Genomic DNA, 15682 nt, shown 5'->3' on the forward strand with positions numbered 1-15682 from the left:
TACTCATTCTCAGAGAGAACATGGAATTAAGAAGAACAAATCGAAACAAAAGGAAGCAAGTGCTATTGTTAGTGTTCCAGGGTCCCCAATTCCATGTATAAGTGTTCCATGCCAAAGACCTCCTCTAATCCTAATCACCATCCAAAGGTTCTACCTAAATTCTATCACTTAAGAAAGTTTGATCTCAAAATGCAGATTCTGGAGGACTCACTCCATCTTCTTTCCAAAGTTAATAGCTCTTCAAAAAAAAGTTAACTGCAGTTCTCTATATGTGTATTGATATATTTACTGTGCTGTCGTGTGTTACCTGAATTCAAGTCATGAATCGGTTAGATTTGTACTTAATGAAGATTTCAAGTGTATATCTGAAGATTATACATTTGAAGATTTCAAATGATTATATACTAATATTGGAAACTGAAGAAAAATCTCAGTAATTTAACTTCTAGTACTGAAACATATGACTCACAGAGTTGGCTGATAAGAACAAACGTCTATCCACCTACCAATTGAGTGCTACTTAGATTATTCCCAGGTTGTGGCTGTTCTTTTCAGAAAAGGCAAAAGTACAGTCACAGAAGTGACATTAATGGTTCTCAGAGGTTAGGGTTTGATGAAGAGGATTGCCTGCATAAGATTCTTCGGGGTTATTGAACAGATGGTGCTAGTGGTATAGAACCTGCCGGCCAGTGCAGGAGATGTAAGAGCATAGGTTTGATCTCTGGGTGGGGAAGATCACCCAGAGGAGGGAATGGCAACCCACTGCAGTATTCTTGCCTGGAGAGTCCCATCGACCCAGGAACCTGGCAGCCTACAGTCCATAGGGTCCCACAGAGTCAGACACAGCTGAATGAACAGCAGCCTATATTTTGACTAGATGACTCTTATGCACCTGTATTCATTGGTCAAAATTTCTTGAACTGTGTGCTTAAAGAGTGTAAGCTTATTGTATGTAAGTACCTGAGTAAAATCAGATTTTATTTTTCAATTTTTTCCTTTTGATGGCATAATTTATTTATTTATTTTTAAATTAATTAATTATTTTTTTTTTTACTTTACCAAATTGTATTTGTTTTGCCATACATCAACATGCATCCGCCACGGGTGTACACATGTTCCCCATCCTGAACCCCCCTCCCACCTCCCTCCCCATACCATCCCTCTGGGACATCCCAGTACACCATTCCCAAGCTTTCTGTATCCTGCATCGAACCTGAACTGGCGATTCATTTATCTGATATTATACATGTTTTAATGCCATTCTCCCAAATCATCCCCACCCTCCCTCTCCCACAGAGTCCAAAAGACTGTTCTATACATCTGTGCCTCTTTTGCTGTCTCGCATACAATGTTCTTGTTATCATCTTTATAAATTCCATTCATATATATATATATATATATGTTAGTATACTGTATTGGTGTTTTTCTTTCTGGCTTACTTCACTCTGTATAATAGGCTCCAGTTTCATCCACCTCATTAGAACTGATTTAAATGTATTCTTTTTAATGGCTGAGTAATACTCCATTGTGTATATGTACCACAGCTTTATCATCCATTCATCTGATGATGGACATCTAGGTTGCTTCCATGTCCTGGCTATTATAAACAGTGCTGCGAGACAGCAAAAGAGACCCTGATGTATGGAACAGTCTTTTGGACTCTGTGGAAGAGGGAGAGGGTGGGATGACTTGGGAGAATGGTATTGCAACATGTATAATATCATATATGAAACGAGTTGCCATTCCAGGTTCGATGCATGATACTGGATGCTTGGGGCTGGTGCACTGGGACGACCCAGAGGGATAGTACGGGGAGGGAGGAGGGAGGAGGGTTCAGGATGGGGAACACGTGTATACCTGTGGCGGATTCATTTTGATATATGGCAAAACCAATACAACATTGTAAAGCTAAAAAATAAAATAAAATAATAAAATATATATATATAAACTTTAAAATGATCAAGACATTTTTCTGTCAACTTGTGTACTACACTTTTTATACAAATTTGATATCAATCCCTTGAACATTGTATTGTGAGTTTTGTTTTTTAATTTCATGTTTGTGAATTCCTCCATTAAAAATAACTACTTTTAAGGGTGATTCTGAAACCATTTTATTTTATTCAATATATTTTCATAATTAATAAAAGATTTTAATATTAATTATCCTTGATGGATTTAAAATATTGAATTCTCATAAGGGATTAGTGTAAACCTAAATTTCCTTCTTGATATTAGACTTGGGCTGTATAATTTATCATTTGCATCTTACTATATGGATAAGGCCACTTCTCCCCAAGATAACTGACTGTGTGTAGGATCTGTTGATAATTCTTTAATTAAAAAAAAGTTTGACAACTATATATATATATATGTAGTAGTCAAACAAGAAGTTTGACTACTATATGTAAAATAGATGATTGTTAAGGACATACCATAGAGAAGGCAATGGCACCCCACTCCAGTACTCTTGCCTGGAAAATCCCGTGGACTGAGGAACCTGGTAGGCTGCAGTCCACGGGGTCGCTGAGAGTCGGACACGACTGAGCGACTTACCTTTCACTTTTCACTTTCATCCACTGGAGAAGGAAATGGCAACCCACTCCAGTTTTCTTGCCTGGAGAATCCCAGGGACAGGGGAGCCTGGTGGGCTGCCGTCTATGGGGTCACACAGAGTCGGACATGACTGAAGTGACTTAGCAGCAGCAGCAGCAAGGACATACCATATAAGACAGGGAACTTTACTCCATACTCTGTTACAGCCTATATGGGAAAAGAATCTAAAAAATGTGTATATCTTTAACTGAGTCACTTTGCAATGCATCTGATATTACACATTATAAATCAACTGTGCTCCAATAAAATTGGTTTAAAAAAAAAAAAGTCTGAGATATGTTCACAATACTCACATTTGCATGTAATGATCCACATAGTTTAGTTTAGAAAATCATAATCTTTATGATTATGATCATAAAGAAAATCACAACCTTTCACTGAAACTGAAAAAATAATTTGTGTTCTTACTTCCTTAGACTTCCTTAGACTCACTCTTTATTATTTTTTTCCAGACTTGCATCTTGTATGTAATCCTTTTTCCCCTGGTGTTTCACATTGCAGACTTATAAAATATGTCTAGATTCTCCTCTCTAGTACTTATTTAAGGTGCCAGATCATAGTCTATTTTCTAGTACCTCAAGTGATGATCCTTTCATTTAATTTCATCTCCTAGAGGTACATATTTATAAATATATATGTATTTTTGCCCTGTGTTTTCCAAAAATATTAGATATCTTAGTACAATTAAGAAGAAACTAAAAAAATTGTAACAAATTTTATTTATAACTGGCCTTCTGAAATACTGGGACAACTGTAAAACAATTCCACTGTTTTACATCCCACCCCTGCACACCAGAATTATACAAAATAAACTAGGCTTCACAGCTCTTTTTCAATTTCCTTAAAAACAAAACCTTCAAATATGCTTAGCCAAAGGCCATTACAGCTTGAAAATTAATACTCCTTATGCAGTGTAAGCATATAAATTTGGACGAATATGACTCAAATTTAAATCTCCTATACCCTCAGTTCAGTTCAGTAGCTCAGTCGTGTCCGACTTTTTGCAACCCCATGAATCACAGCACACCAGGCCTCGCTGTCCATCAGTATCTCCTGGAGTTCACTGAGACTCACGTCCATCAAGTCAGTGATGCCATCCAGCCATCTCATCCTCTGTTGTCCCCTTCTCCTCCTGCCCCCAATCCCTCCCAGCATCAGAGTCTTTTCCAATGAGTCAACTCTTCGCATGAGGTGGCCAAAGTACTGGAGTTTCAGCTTTAGCATCATTCCTTCCAAAGAACACCCAGGGCTGATCTCCTTCAGATGGACTGGTTGGATCTCCTTGCAGTCCAAGGGATTCCCAAGAGTCTTCTCCAACACCACAGTTCAAAAGCATCAATTCTTCGGTGCTCAGCCTTCTTCACAGTCCAACTCTCACATCCATACATGACCACAGGAAAAACCATAGCCTTGACTAGACGGACCTTTGTTGGCAAAGTAATGTCTCTGCTTTTGAATATGCTAGCTAGGTTGGTCATAACTTTCCTTCCAAGGAGTAAGTGTCTTTTAATTTCATGGCTGCAGTCACCATCTGCAGTGATTTTGGAGCCCCAAAAAATAAAGTCTGACACTGTTTCCACTGTTTCCCCGTCTATTTCCCATGAAGTGATGGGACCAGACGCCATGATCTTAGTTTTCTGAATGTTGAAATTTAAGCCAACTTTTTCACTCTCCTCTTTCACTTTCATCAAGAGGCTTTTGAGTTCCTCTTCACTATCTGCCATAAGGGAGGTGTCATCTGCATATCTGAGGTGATTGATATTTCTCCGGGCAATCTTGATTCCAGATTGTGCTCCTTCCAGTCCAGCGTTTCTCATGATGTACTCTGCATAAAAGTTAAATAAGCAGGGTGACAATATACAGCCTTGATGTACTCTTTTCCTATTTGGAACCAGTCTTTTGTTCCATGTCCAGTTAATAACCAAGATTACACTGATAAAAGATATGATGCTTTTCTTATCTTTATAGTAGATTTAACCAAAACCACTAATTATGTGTGTGTATGTATGTATGTATGTATGTATGTGTGTATATATATATATGTGTGTGTGTGTGTGTGTGTGTGTGTGTGTATGTATGTATTTACACAAGGGGCCAAGTAACTATAAAAAAGAATGAATTTTTGCCATTTTACACAACATGAATGGACTTGGAAGGTATTATTCTCTGTGAAATTTGTCATACAGAGAAATACAAGTACCATATGATATCACTTATATGTGGAATTAAAAAAAATTAAAAATGAATGAATATAACAAAACAGCAACAGATTCAAAGATACAGATAATGAGCAAGTGTTTGCCATTGGAGAGAGAGAAGCAGGGAGGGACAAGATAGGTGTATTTGATTAAGAGGTATTAAGTATAAAATAAAGAATCCCCAAGGACATACCATACAACACAGGAAGCATAACCAATATTTTACAATAACTCTAAATATAGTATAATCTTTAAAAATTATGGATCTCTGTGTTATACTCCTGAAACTTGTAAATCAACTATATGTCAACTACAAATTATTTAAAAACAAATTATTTTAAAGATTTGCTAAAACTTTTTAGGTGAAAATTGATTATGAACAGAGTCTGTAAATTAGCACTCATCTTTACACAGAATAACTGTAAATGCAAAAAAATGATAGAACTGATCTTTAAAAATCACCATTTTCTAGACAACAGTGAAATAACTGTTTGCAGCCTCGAGTCATAAATAGATTCTACAACCATTAGTTGAAAACTTTGGAGAAATAATATCTACAAAAATGTTAACATTTACAGCAAAGGTAACTTGTCAACTGTAACCATTTCATTTCAGGGTGAGAAAACCAGCTGTTACTAGCAATTCAGATTTCGATCAATTAGCACCAATGGTGATGGCCATGATTCTTAGACTAAGAAGGTCACTTGACTTCATGCAGTACAAAGTAATAAGATATCACCTTAAATATTTTGGCTTCATTAATTATATCTGTTTTAATAATAAAATTTTTATAATATTTAGAAATTTAAAATGTTTATAGTTAACTGATTTAAGCTTAATATGCTGTTTAAAATGTATGAACATAAAAATCATTTTCAGACTGGAGGTGAATGTTTCTAAAATGCTCTGTACCAGCAAAATCAGGAAAACATTACTAGACCCGGAGTTCATTACCAAATTGATCTCTGAAGCTCCTCTTGTGTCACTTTGCATATTTATTTTAGAAAATATTTTGAGGTTCAATGTTGATATACACTGAAGACAGAAAAATTCAAGAATTCATGTAAGTAAAAAGAAGTGAAACAACTTTTACACCTATTATCTGTGAATTCAACTCTAGATATACTAAATAGTTTCTTACATTTCTTGCCAATATTTTTCTGTAAAAAGTTATTCAGTGTTTAAAGCAGAGTGTCTTTATGTATGTGTGTATATTTAATGTTGAATTTTTTAATCACTTATATGCTGTGCTATAGTAGTTATGCAATGTGATTCTCATTGTTCTTTATTTGAATTATTATATGTACTTTGATAAGCATCTTGTAAAATATTAAGAAATCCAACCAGTCCAGCCTAAAGGAAATCTGTCCTGAAACTCCAATATATTGGCCACCTATGTGAAGAGCTGACTCCTTTGAAAAGACCTTGATGCAGGGAAAGATTGAAGGAGGGAGGAGAAGGGGACGACAGAAGATGAGATGGTTGGATGGCATCACTGATGCAATGGACATGAGTTTGAGTAAACTCCGGGAGTTGCTGATGGACAGGGAGGCCTGGAGTGCTGCAGTGCATGGGGTTGCAGAGTTGGACATGACCGAGTGACTGAACTGAACTTAAAATATTATCTTTCTCATCATTTAAGGTTTATTCATCTATTGATAGATGAGCAAAAGTAAGATAAACTACTTATATTTAATTGCTGACATAAGTATGACATAGTTTGCTTTTATATGTTTGTTAAGTGATATTATCAATATTTTGATTTTTTTCCATTTCTTTCCACACTTTTTTCCCATGTCTTCTAAAACAGAGTTTCAGAAACCCTCAGAAGTAATGGAGAAAGCTTTAAGAAGGTTAGGAAACTGATGGATGGAAGGAGGCATGGAAGTGATTGAATCTAATTTCTTGCTATAAATGTTTCATGAACAGGACACATAACATTTTGATTTGCCAAGTTTAATGAGATACTTTTAAGAAGTGATTCATTGGACCCATCTCTCAATTACATTGTCCCCATAATATTTAACACAAATCTGATTTATGATTCAAGATGAGTTAAAAAATACTTGATAAAAGAAACAGAATTGAATTAATAAGGAAAAATCTGAATACATGTACATATTTCAGTTTTACAACTGCATTTGGTCAAGGTTTTATCCACATCGAGGATACACCACCTTTCCTTCCTGACAAGTTGTTTGAAACGCATGATGTGGTGTCAGTCGATGATAACCATACTGACACATAAATTCAATATTATCCTCTCTCTTAGAGTAAAGTTTTGTATCGTGTTTCCATTTTAACTGTATGTGATGTTTTTTTTTCATTATTTCTTCCGAAATTACACATGCCTCTAAAGTTAAAGAAAATAAACATAAACCTGTGAGTAATATGCAAATACATTCAACAGAATTTCAGGGTTTCAAGAACTTTGGTCCAAAAATTCTTCCACAAACTTTTTCCAAACCAATACACTGAAAATGTATAATGTAAATTTCATCATTTTGAAAAAATTAATGTTATAAGAATGAGATACTTTGTTTAGTGTAATCATTAAATGTTATAAGATTCATAATGTCATTTATCGTATGAAGAGCTTTCATAAAGGAGCCGTTGTTGCTTGAACATGACATTTTCTAACTTTATTTCTATATACAGATATTAATCCTTGGCGTGCAAGCATTACCTGGTTGTTATTTAATTCAGAAAACCTCTATCATAGACAGTTAAACATTATGCTGTGTACAAGGATTATCCCAGGATCCAAGAGAAGTTTAAAGCATTTACCTAAGCATTTTGGTGGTTGTGACCACTCTCCATTCTGACATACTATGTTTCTGTTTCCCCAAAGCACATAGTAGGCCTGACAGTGGTACTCAATACTCATTCCTGGAGGATATGCCTATTGCAAGAGTGAGGTAATATCTCTGTTGTCTATTGGTGGAGGAGGCCCACATTTTCCTTGAGAGAGTAAAAAATAATGGTGTTTGCTTTATTCAAAGACAACTCCTACAGTTTTAAACAAATAAAAGGAAAATCAGCCAGATATATCATATCAAAACATAATTTTGAAAGACAGAAATGATTTATAGAAGGAATTTTAATCACTTAATCAGAAATACACATTTTAAGACCTTATTTTACCACTATGGAAGCACATATTGCACTTTAACAAATATGTCTGCTTTGCAGTGTCCTGATGTTCAAACATGTTTTCTTTCAGAGTATATGCTGGAAAGATGGATAGCTAAGATTAAAAAACAAAAAAACAACCTTTTACCCTTTTATACAACATGCTGCAGTGTCTGAAAGCAAATTTTGCTTCCATTTCTGGACAAGATGAATTAAAAATATTTTTGCTTATAGCATCTGCTAAGTATTCCTTGTGCTAAATAAAGGTCCTGAACATATTATAAAAACCAACACTGTGAAACAAGTAGTAAGTCAATCTGCTTAGGGACCTTGGGATTCAAAGAGTTACACTGAAGAGAGTCCTTGGGGTTTTCATTTTGCCTTCTATGTACCCTGAATGGGCCACAGAGACAGCAACCCAGAAATAATACAAGTTCAGAAAGAAAAAAAGTCTCATGAAGCAGTTGATCTCTTTAAGAAAAGGCCCGGAAAAGAGTAGCCTAGCAAGATACAAACAGTTTTCACAATACTGACTTAATCTAGAAATACTAAACTAAATGTGCACACCAAGTCTTTGTGTGCACCAAGACCCAGAGACCCCACAGGGACTAAGCCAGAATTGTGTCTGAGTGTCTCTGGCAGAAGTATGGGTGAGCAGTGCACTGCTACAGGGGCAGGGGCTCTGGGTGCAGTAGACCTGGGTATTGCATAAGCCCTCTTGGAGGAGGCTACAATTAACCCCACCACAGAGCCACCAGAACTTACACAGCACTGCAGAAACAGACTCTCAGAGGGCACAAACAAAACCTTGTGCACAAAAGAATCCAGGAGAAAGAAGCAGTGACCCCACAAGAGACAGACCCAGACTTGCCTGTCAGTGTCCAGGAGTCTTCAGCAGAGGCATGGGTTAGCAGTGGCCTGCTGCAGGTTTGGAGGCATTGAGTGCGGCAGTGCATGCATAAGACCTTTTGAAGGAGGTCACCAGTATCTTCCTTATTTCCTTGGTTTTTTTGGCCAAAGTCAAAAAACAGGGCAGGAACACAACCCCACCCATCAAGAGAAAATTGAACTAAAGATTTACTGAGCATGTCGCCTTCCATCAGACCAAGACCCAGTTTAACCCTTAGTCAGTCTCTCTCATCAGGAAGCTTCCATAAGCCTCTTATCCTCATCCATCAGAAGGAAGACTGAGTGAAAACCACAATCACGGAAAACTAACCAATCTGATCACATGGACAACAGGCTTGTAGTACTCCATGAAACTCTGAACATGACATATAGGGCCTTCAAGTTGGATGGGTCATGGCAGAGGATTCTGACAAAATGTGGTCCACTGGAGAAGGGAATGGCAAACCACTTCAGTATACTTACCTTGAGAACCCCATGAACAGTATGAAAAGGCAAAAATATAAGACACTAAAAGATGAACTCAGGTGGGGAGGTGCCCAATATGTGGAAGATCAGTGGAGAAATAATTCCAGAAAGAATGAAGAGATGAAGAAAAATAACAACATCCAATTGTGGGTGTTACTGGTGATGGATGTAAAGTCTGATGCTGTAAAGAGCACTATTGCATAGGGACCTAGAATGTTAGGTCCATGAATCAAGGCAAATTGGAAGTGGTCAAACAGGAGATGGCAAGAATGAACATCGGCATTTTAAAAATCAGCAAACTTAAATGTACTTGAATTGCTGAATTTGACTCAGATGACCAGTATATCTACTACTGTGAGCAAGAATCCCTAAGAAGAATTGGAGTAGTCATGATAGTCAAGAAAACAGTCTGAAATGCAGTGCTTGCATGCAATCTCAAAAATGACAGAATGATTGCTGTTCATTTCCAAGCCAAACCATTGACAAGCACAGTAATCCAGGTGTATGTCCTGAACAGTAATGCTGAAGAAGCTGAAGTGGAATAGTTTTCTGAAGACATACAAGGACTTCTGGAACTAACAAGCAAAAAGATGTCCTTTTCATTATAGGGGACTGGAATGCAAAAGTGGGAGGTCAAGAGATATCTGGACTAACAGGAAAGTTTGGTGTTAGAGTACAAAATGAAGCACGGCAAAGAGTAACAGAATTTTGCCAAGAGAACACACTGGTCATAGCAAAAACCCTCTTCCAACAGCACAAGTGAAAACTCTACACATGGACATCACCAAATGGTCAATACCAAAATCAGATTGAAAATATTCTTTGCAGCCAAAGATGGAGAAGCTCTATACAGTCAGCAAAAACAAAACTGGGAGCTAACTGTGGCTCAGATCATGAACTCTATGTTGCCAAATTCATACTTAAATTGAAAAAAGATGTGAAAACCACTAGACCATTCAGGCATGACCTAAATCAAATCCCTTACAATTACAGTGGAAGAGACAAATAGATTCAAGGGCATATATAAGACAGAATGCCTGTACAACTATGAAGAGTGGTTCCTGACTTTGTACAGGAGGAAGGGATCAAAATCATCCCCTGTGGGAAAAAAAAAACAAAACATAAAAAGGCAAAATGGTTGCCTCAAGAGGTCTTACAAATATCTGAGAAAAGAACAGATATCAAAGGCAAAGGAGAAAAGGAAAGATAACTATTTGAATTCAGTATTCCAAAGAATAGCAAGGAGAAATAGGAAAGCTTTCCTCAGTGATCAGTGCAAAGAAATAGAGGAAAACAATAGAATGGGAAAGGCTGGAGATCTCTTCAAGAAAATTATAGATACCAAGGATATTTCATGCAACAATGGGCACTAGAAAGGACAAAAATGGTATGGACCTAGTGGAAGTAGAAGATATTAAGAAGAGGTGGCAAGAATACACAGAAGAACTATACAAAAAAGATCTTCATGACCCAGATAACCACAAAGGTGTGATCACTCACCTAGAGCCAGACATCTTAAAATACAAAGTCAGTAGGCCTTAAAAAACATGACTGTGAACAAAGCTAGTTAAGGTGATGGTATTTCAGTTGAGCTATTTCAAATCCTAAAGATGATGCTCTTTAAGTGCTGCACTCAATATGCCAGCAAATTCAGCAGGGAACAAAGGTCTGCAAAATGTCAATCTTCATTCCAATCCCAAAGAAAGGCAATCCCAAAGAATGTTCCAACTACCGTACAATTGCATTCAACTCACACGCTGGTAAAGTAATGCTCAAACTTCTCCACGCTAGGCTTCAACAGCATGTGACTCATGAAATTCCTGATGTTCAAACTGGATTCAGAAAAGGCAGAGAAACCAGAGATGAAATTGCCAACATCCACTGGATCATCAGAAAAGCAAGAGAGTTCCACAAAAAAAAAAAAAAAAAAAATTCACTTCTGTTTTGACTACACCAAAGCCTTTGACTGTGTGGATCACAACATACTGTGGAAATTAAATAGATGGTAACACCTGACCTGCCTCTTGAGAAATCTGTATGCAGGTCAAGAAGCCACAGTTAGAATCAGACATAGAAGAAAAACTGGTCCCAAATCAGGAAAGGAATACATCAAATCTGTATACTGTCACCTGCTTACTTAACTTATATGCAGAGTACATCATGCAAAATTCCAAGCTGGATGAACCACAAGCTGGAATCAATATTGTCAGGAGAAATATCAACAACTTCAGAAATGCAGATGGTACCACCCTTATGGCAGAAAGTGAAGAAGAACTAAAGAGTCTCCTAATGAAAGTGAAAGAGAAGAGTGGAAAAGTTAGCTTAAAAATCAACATTCATAGAACTAAGGACATGGCATCCGGTCCCATCACTTCAGAGCAAACAGGTGGTGAAACAATGGAAACAGTGACAGACTTTATTTTGGGGCTCCAAAATCACTGCAGATGGTAGACACTTGCTCCTTAGAAAAAAGGTATGACCTACCTAGACAGCATATCAAAAAGCAGAGAAATTACTTTGCCAACAAATTCCACCTAGTGAAAGCTAAGATTTTTTCAGTCATCATGTATGCATATGAGAGTTGGATTTTCAAGAAAGCTGAGCACCGAAAAATTGATGCTTTTGAACTGTGGTGTTGGAGAAGAAACTTGAGAGTCCCTTGGAATGCAAGGAGATCAAACCAGTCAATCCTAAAGGAAATAAGTCCCGAATATTCATTGGAAGGACTGATGATGAAGCTGAAGCTCCAATACTTTGGCCGGCAGATGAAAAGAACTGACTCTTTGGAGAAAACCCTGATGCTGGGAAAATTGAAAGTGGAAAGATAAGGGGATAACAGAGGATGAGATGGTAAGATGGCATCACTGACTTGATGGACATGAGGTTAGTTATGCTCTGGGAGTTGGTGATGGATGGGAAAGCCTGGTGTGCTGCAGTCCATGGAGTTTCAAAGAGTCAGACATGACTAAGCAACTGAACTGGACTGATTTAGTCTAGAAACACACAATGGCAGAAACCTCAGACCAGTCCTTTCCATGCCTTGATCTACAGGGTCCAAGTAAGCAGCCCACATTTCCACTCACATAATGAGTGAACTCTTGAGACTCCCTTGGACTGCAAGGAGGTCCAACCAGTCCATCCTAAAGGAGATCAGTTCTGGGTGTTCATTGGAAGGACTGACGTTGAAGCTGAAACTCCAATACTTTGGCCACCTCATGCGAAGAGCTGACTCATTGGGAAAGACCCTGAGCTGGGAGGGAATAGGAGCAGGAGTAGAAGTGGACGACAGAGAATGAGATGGCTGAATGGCATCACTGAGTCAATGGACATGAGTTTGAGTGAACTCCAGATGTTGGTGAAGGACAGGGAGGCCTGGTGTGCTGCAATTCATGGGGTCACAAAGAGTTGGACATGACTGAGTGACTGAACTGAACTGAACTGAAGGAATGAACAAGAAACTTCTACCCTTTCTCCTGGTGTCAGAGGAGGCCAGGTGGGAACCTTGGGCTTGCACCCTACATGGCAGTAATGGAGGCCTGATTAATGAAGAAGTCCAATAACATCCTTAGTCTCAAGATATAAAAGCCCAAGTGTCTGAATACAGTTGAAAATCATTTATCAGACCAAAGACCAGGTAAACCTCAAAAGAGAAAAAGCAATCAAGAGAAGACAACACTGAGATGACACAGATATTGAAATCATTTGATGGTGGTTTTTAAAAATCTAGTCCAATTGGTAGAACTAAAAATAGATTATTAGAAAACCACATGGTGGGACAATATATTGCAGATGGCAGAAGGATCAATATGCTTGAATATTAACTAACTTGGAAAATAGACTGAAAGAAAATGGACACAGTTTCAAGGACCTGTGGGAAGATAGCAAAGAAGGTTGAACATGAAGTTGAAAATAAAGAATAAGAGATAAAAAATAATAATAATAATAATAATGGCTGATTTCCCTATTCCATCATTTTCTGATGGCTTAAATGTAAAGGAAATCCAAAAGAATGGGGATATATGTATATGTTTAGCTGATTCACTTTGATGTACAGTGAAACTAACACTATATTATATAGGAAATACACTCCAAAAATTTTTTTTAAAATAATGGCTGATAATTTCTCAAATAGGGCATATGACTTAGTGACTAACCAAAAATAACAACTACATACTAAAACTGCTCAGTGAAATCCAAATGAGATAGAGCCAAATAACTTAATGTCAAGATACATCATAATCAGTTCCTGTTGTGTTGTTCAGTCGCTCAATTGTTTTTGACTCTTTGCAACCCCATGGATTGTAGAAATCCCAGCTTCCCTGTCCTTCATTAACTCCCGGAGTTTGCTCCAAGTCGTGTCCATTCTGTCGATCATGCCATCCAACCATCTCATTGCTGATGTCCCTTCTCTTCCTGTGCTTAATCTTTTCCAATATCAGGTTCTTTTTCCAATGAGTCAGCTCTTCTCATCAGGTGGCCAAAATACTGGAATTTCAGCTTCAGCATCAGTCCTTCCAATGAATATTCAGGACTGATTTCTTTTAGGATTGACTGGCTTGATCTCCTTGCAGGATAAGGGACTCACAAGAGTCTTCTCCAGCACCACAGATCAAAAAATCAGTTCTTTGGTACTCAGCCTTCATTGTGGTCAAACATTCACATCCATACATTACTGCTTGAAAAACCATAACTTTGACAATACGAACGTTTGTTGGTAAAGTGATGTCTCTGCTTCTTACCATGCTGTCAAGGTTTTCATAGCTTTTCTTCCAAGCAGTCTTTTAATTTCATGGCTGCAGTCAGCATCCACAGTGACTGTGAAGCTGAAAAGAATGAAGTCTGTCACTGTTTCCATCTTCCCCCATTTTTGACATACAGTGATGGAACCTGATACTATGATCTTTGTTCTTTGAATGTGGTTTTAAGCTGCTTTTTCAATCTCCTCATTCACCATTATCAAGAGGCTCTTTAGTTCCTCTTTGCTTTCTGCCATTAGTGTGATGTCATCTGTGTATCTGAGGTTATCGGTATTTTTCCTGGCAATCTTGATTCCAGCTTGTGCTTCTTCCAGCCTGGTATTTTGAATGATGTTAAATTAGCAGGGTGACAATATATAGCCTTGACATACTCCTTTCCCAATTTTGAACCAGTTTGTTGTTCCATTCCAGTTTTTATTGTTGCTTCTTGACCTTCATACAGGTTTCTCAGGAGGCAGGTAAGGTGGTCAAGTATTCCCATCTCTGTAAGAATTTTCCACCGTTTTCTGTGATCCACACAATCAAAGAGTTTAATGTAATCAATGAAGCAGAGTGTTTCTTCAATTCCTTTGCTTTTTCTATGATCCAAAGGATGTTGTCAGTTTAATATCTAGTTCTGCCGTCTTTTGAAATATAGCTTGTACATCTTGAAGTTCTCAGTTCACATGTTTTGGAAATTCAGCTGGAAGGATTTTGAGTATTACCTTGCTAGCATGTTTAATGAATCCAGTTGTGTTGTGCTAGTATGACTATTTTTTGGCATTTCCCTTCTAGATACTGGGATAAAAACTCACCTTTTCCAGTTCTATGGCCACTGCTGAGTTTTCCAAATTTCCAAATTTTACTTCCAAATAAAATTTCCATATTAAGTGCAGTACTTCCACAGAATCATCTTTAGCATTTGAACTAGCTCAGCTGGAATCCCATCACCTCCACAACTTTGTTTGTAGTGATGTCCACTTGACTTCACACTCCAGGATTTCTGGCTCCAGGTGAGTGACAACACCATCATGGTTATCTGGGTCATTAAGTCCTTTTCTGTACAGTTCTTCTGTATATTCTTACCACCTCTTCTTAATACCTTCTGCTTCTCTTAGGGGCATACTGTTTCTGCCCTTTACTGTGCCCATCACTACATGAAATGTTCCCTTGCTCCCTCTAATTTTCTTGAAGTCATCTCTTGTCTTCCCCATTGTATTGCTTTCCTCTATTATTTTGCATTGGTCACCTAACAAGGCTTTCTTATCCCTCCTTGCTATTTTTTGGATTCTGCATTCAGATGGGTATATTTTCCCTTTTGTCCTTTGCACTTTGCATCTCTTCTTTTTTCACCTCTGTCAGGCCTTCTCAGAAAGCCATTTTGCATTGTTGCATTTCTGCTTCTTGGAGATGGTTTTGCTCACTGCATCCTGTACAAAGTTACAAACTTCCATCCACAGTTCTTCAGGCACTCTCTCAGATCTAATCCCTTGAATCTTTTTATGTCTTCTGCTATATAATCATAAACGACCTCAATGGCCTAGTGATTTTCCCTGCTTTCTTCAAGTCTGAATTTCACAAAAAGGACCTCATGATCTGAGCCACACTCAGCTTCCAGTCTTGGTT

General features: G+C 37.7%; 1 long non-coding RNA gene across 1 annotated transcript in view; it reads right to left on the reverse strand.

The window, feature by feature from the left end:
* LOC133227543 (uncharacterized) overlaps nt 1-7849 on the reverse strand; it is a 93484-nt gene extending 85635 nt beyond the window's left edge. The window contains exons 1-2 of the long non-coding RNA XR_009729858.1: nt 7602-7849; nt 6783-7167 (exon numbers count right to left, since the gene is read on the reverse strand). This is a non-coding gene — a long non-coding RNA (uncharacterized LOC133227543). The remainder of the gene's footprint in view (nt 1-6782; nt 7168-7601) is intronic.
* Nucleotides 7850-15682: the final 7833 nt, after the last annotated feature.

The sequence above is a fragment of the Bos javanicus genome, chromosome 16, assembly GCF_032452875.1.
Source record: "Bos javanicus breed banteng chromosome 16, ARS-OSU_banteng_1.0, whole genome shotgun sequence".
NCBI classification, from domain to species: domain Eukaryota; kingdom Metazoa; phylum Chordata; class Mammalia; order Artiodactyla; family Bovidae; genus Bos; species Bos javanicus.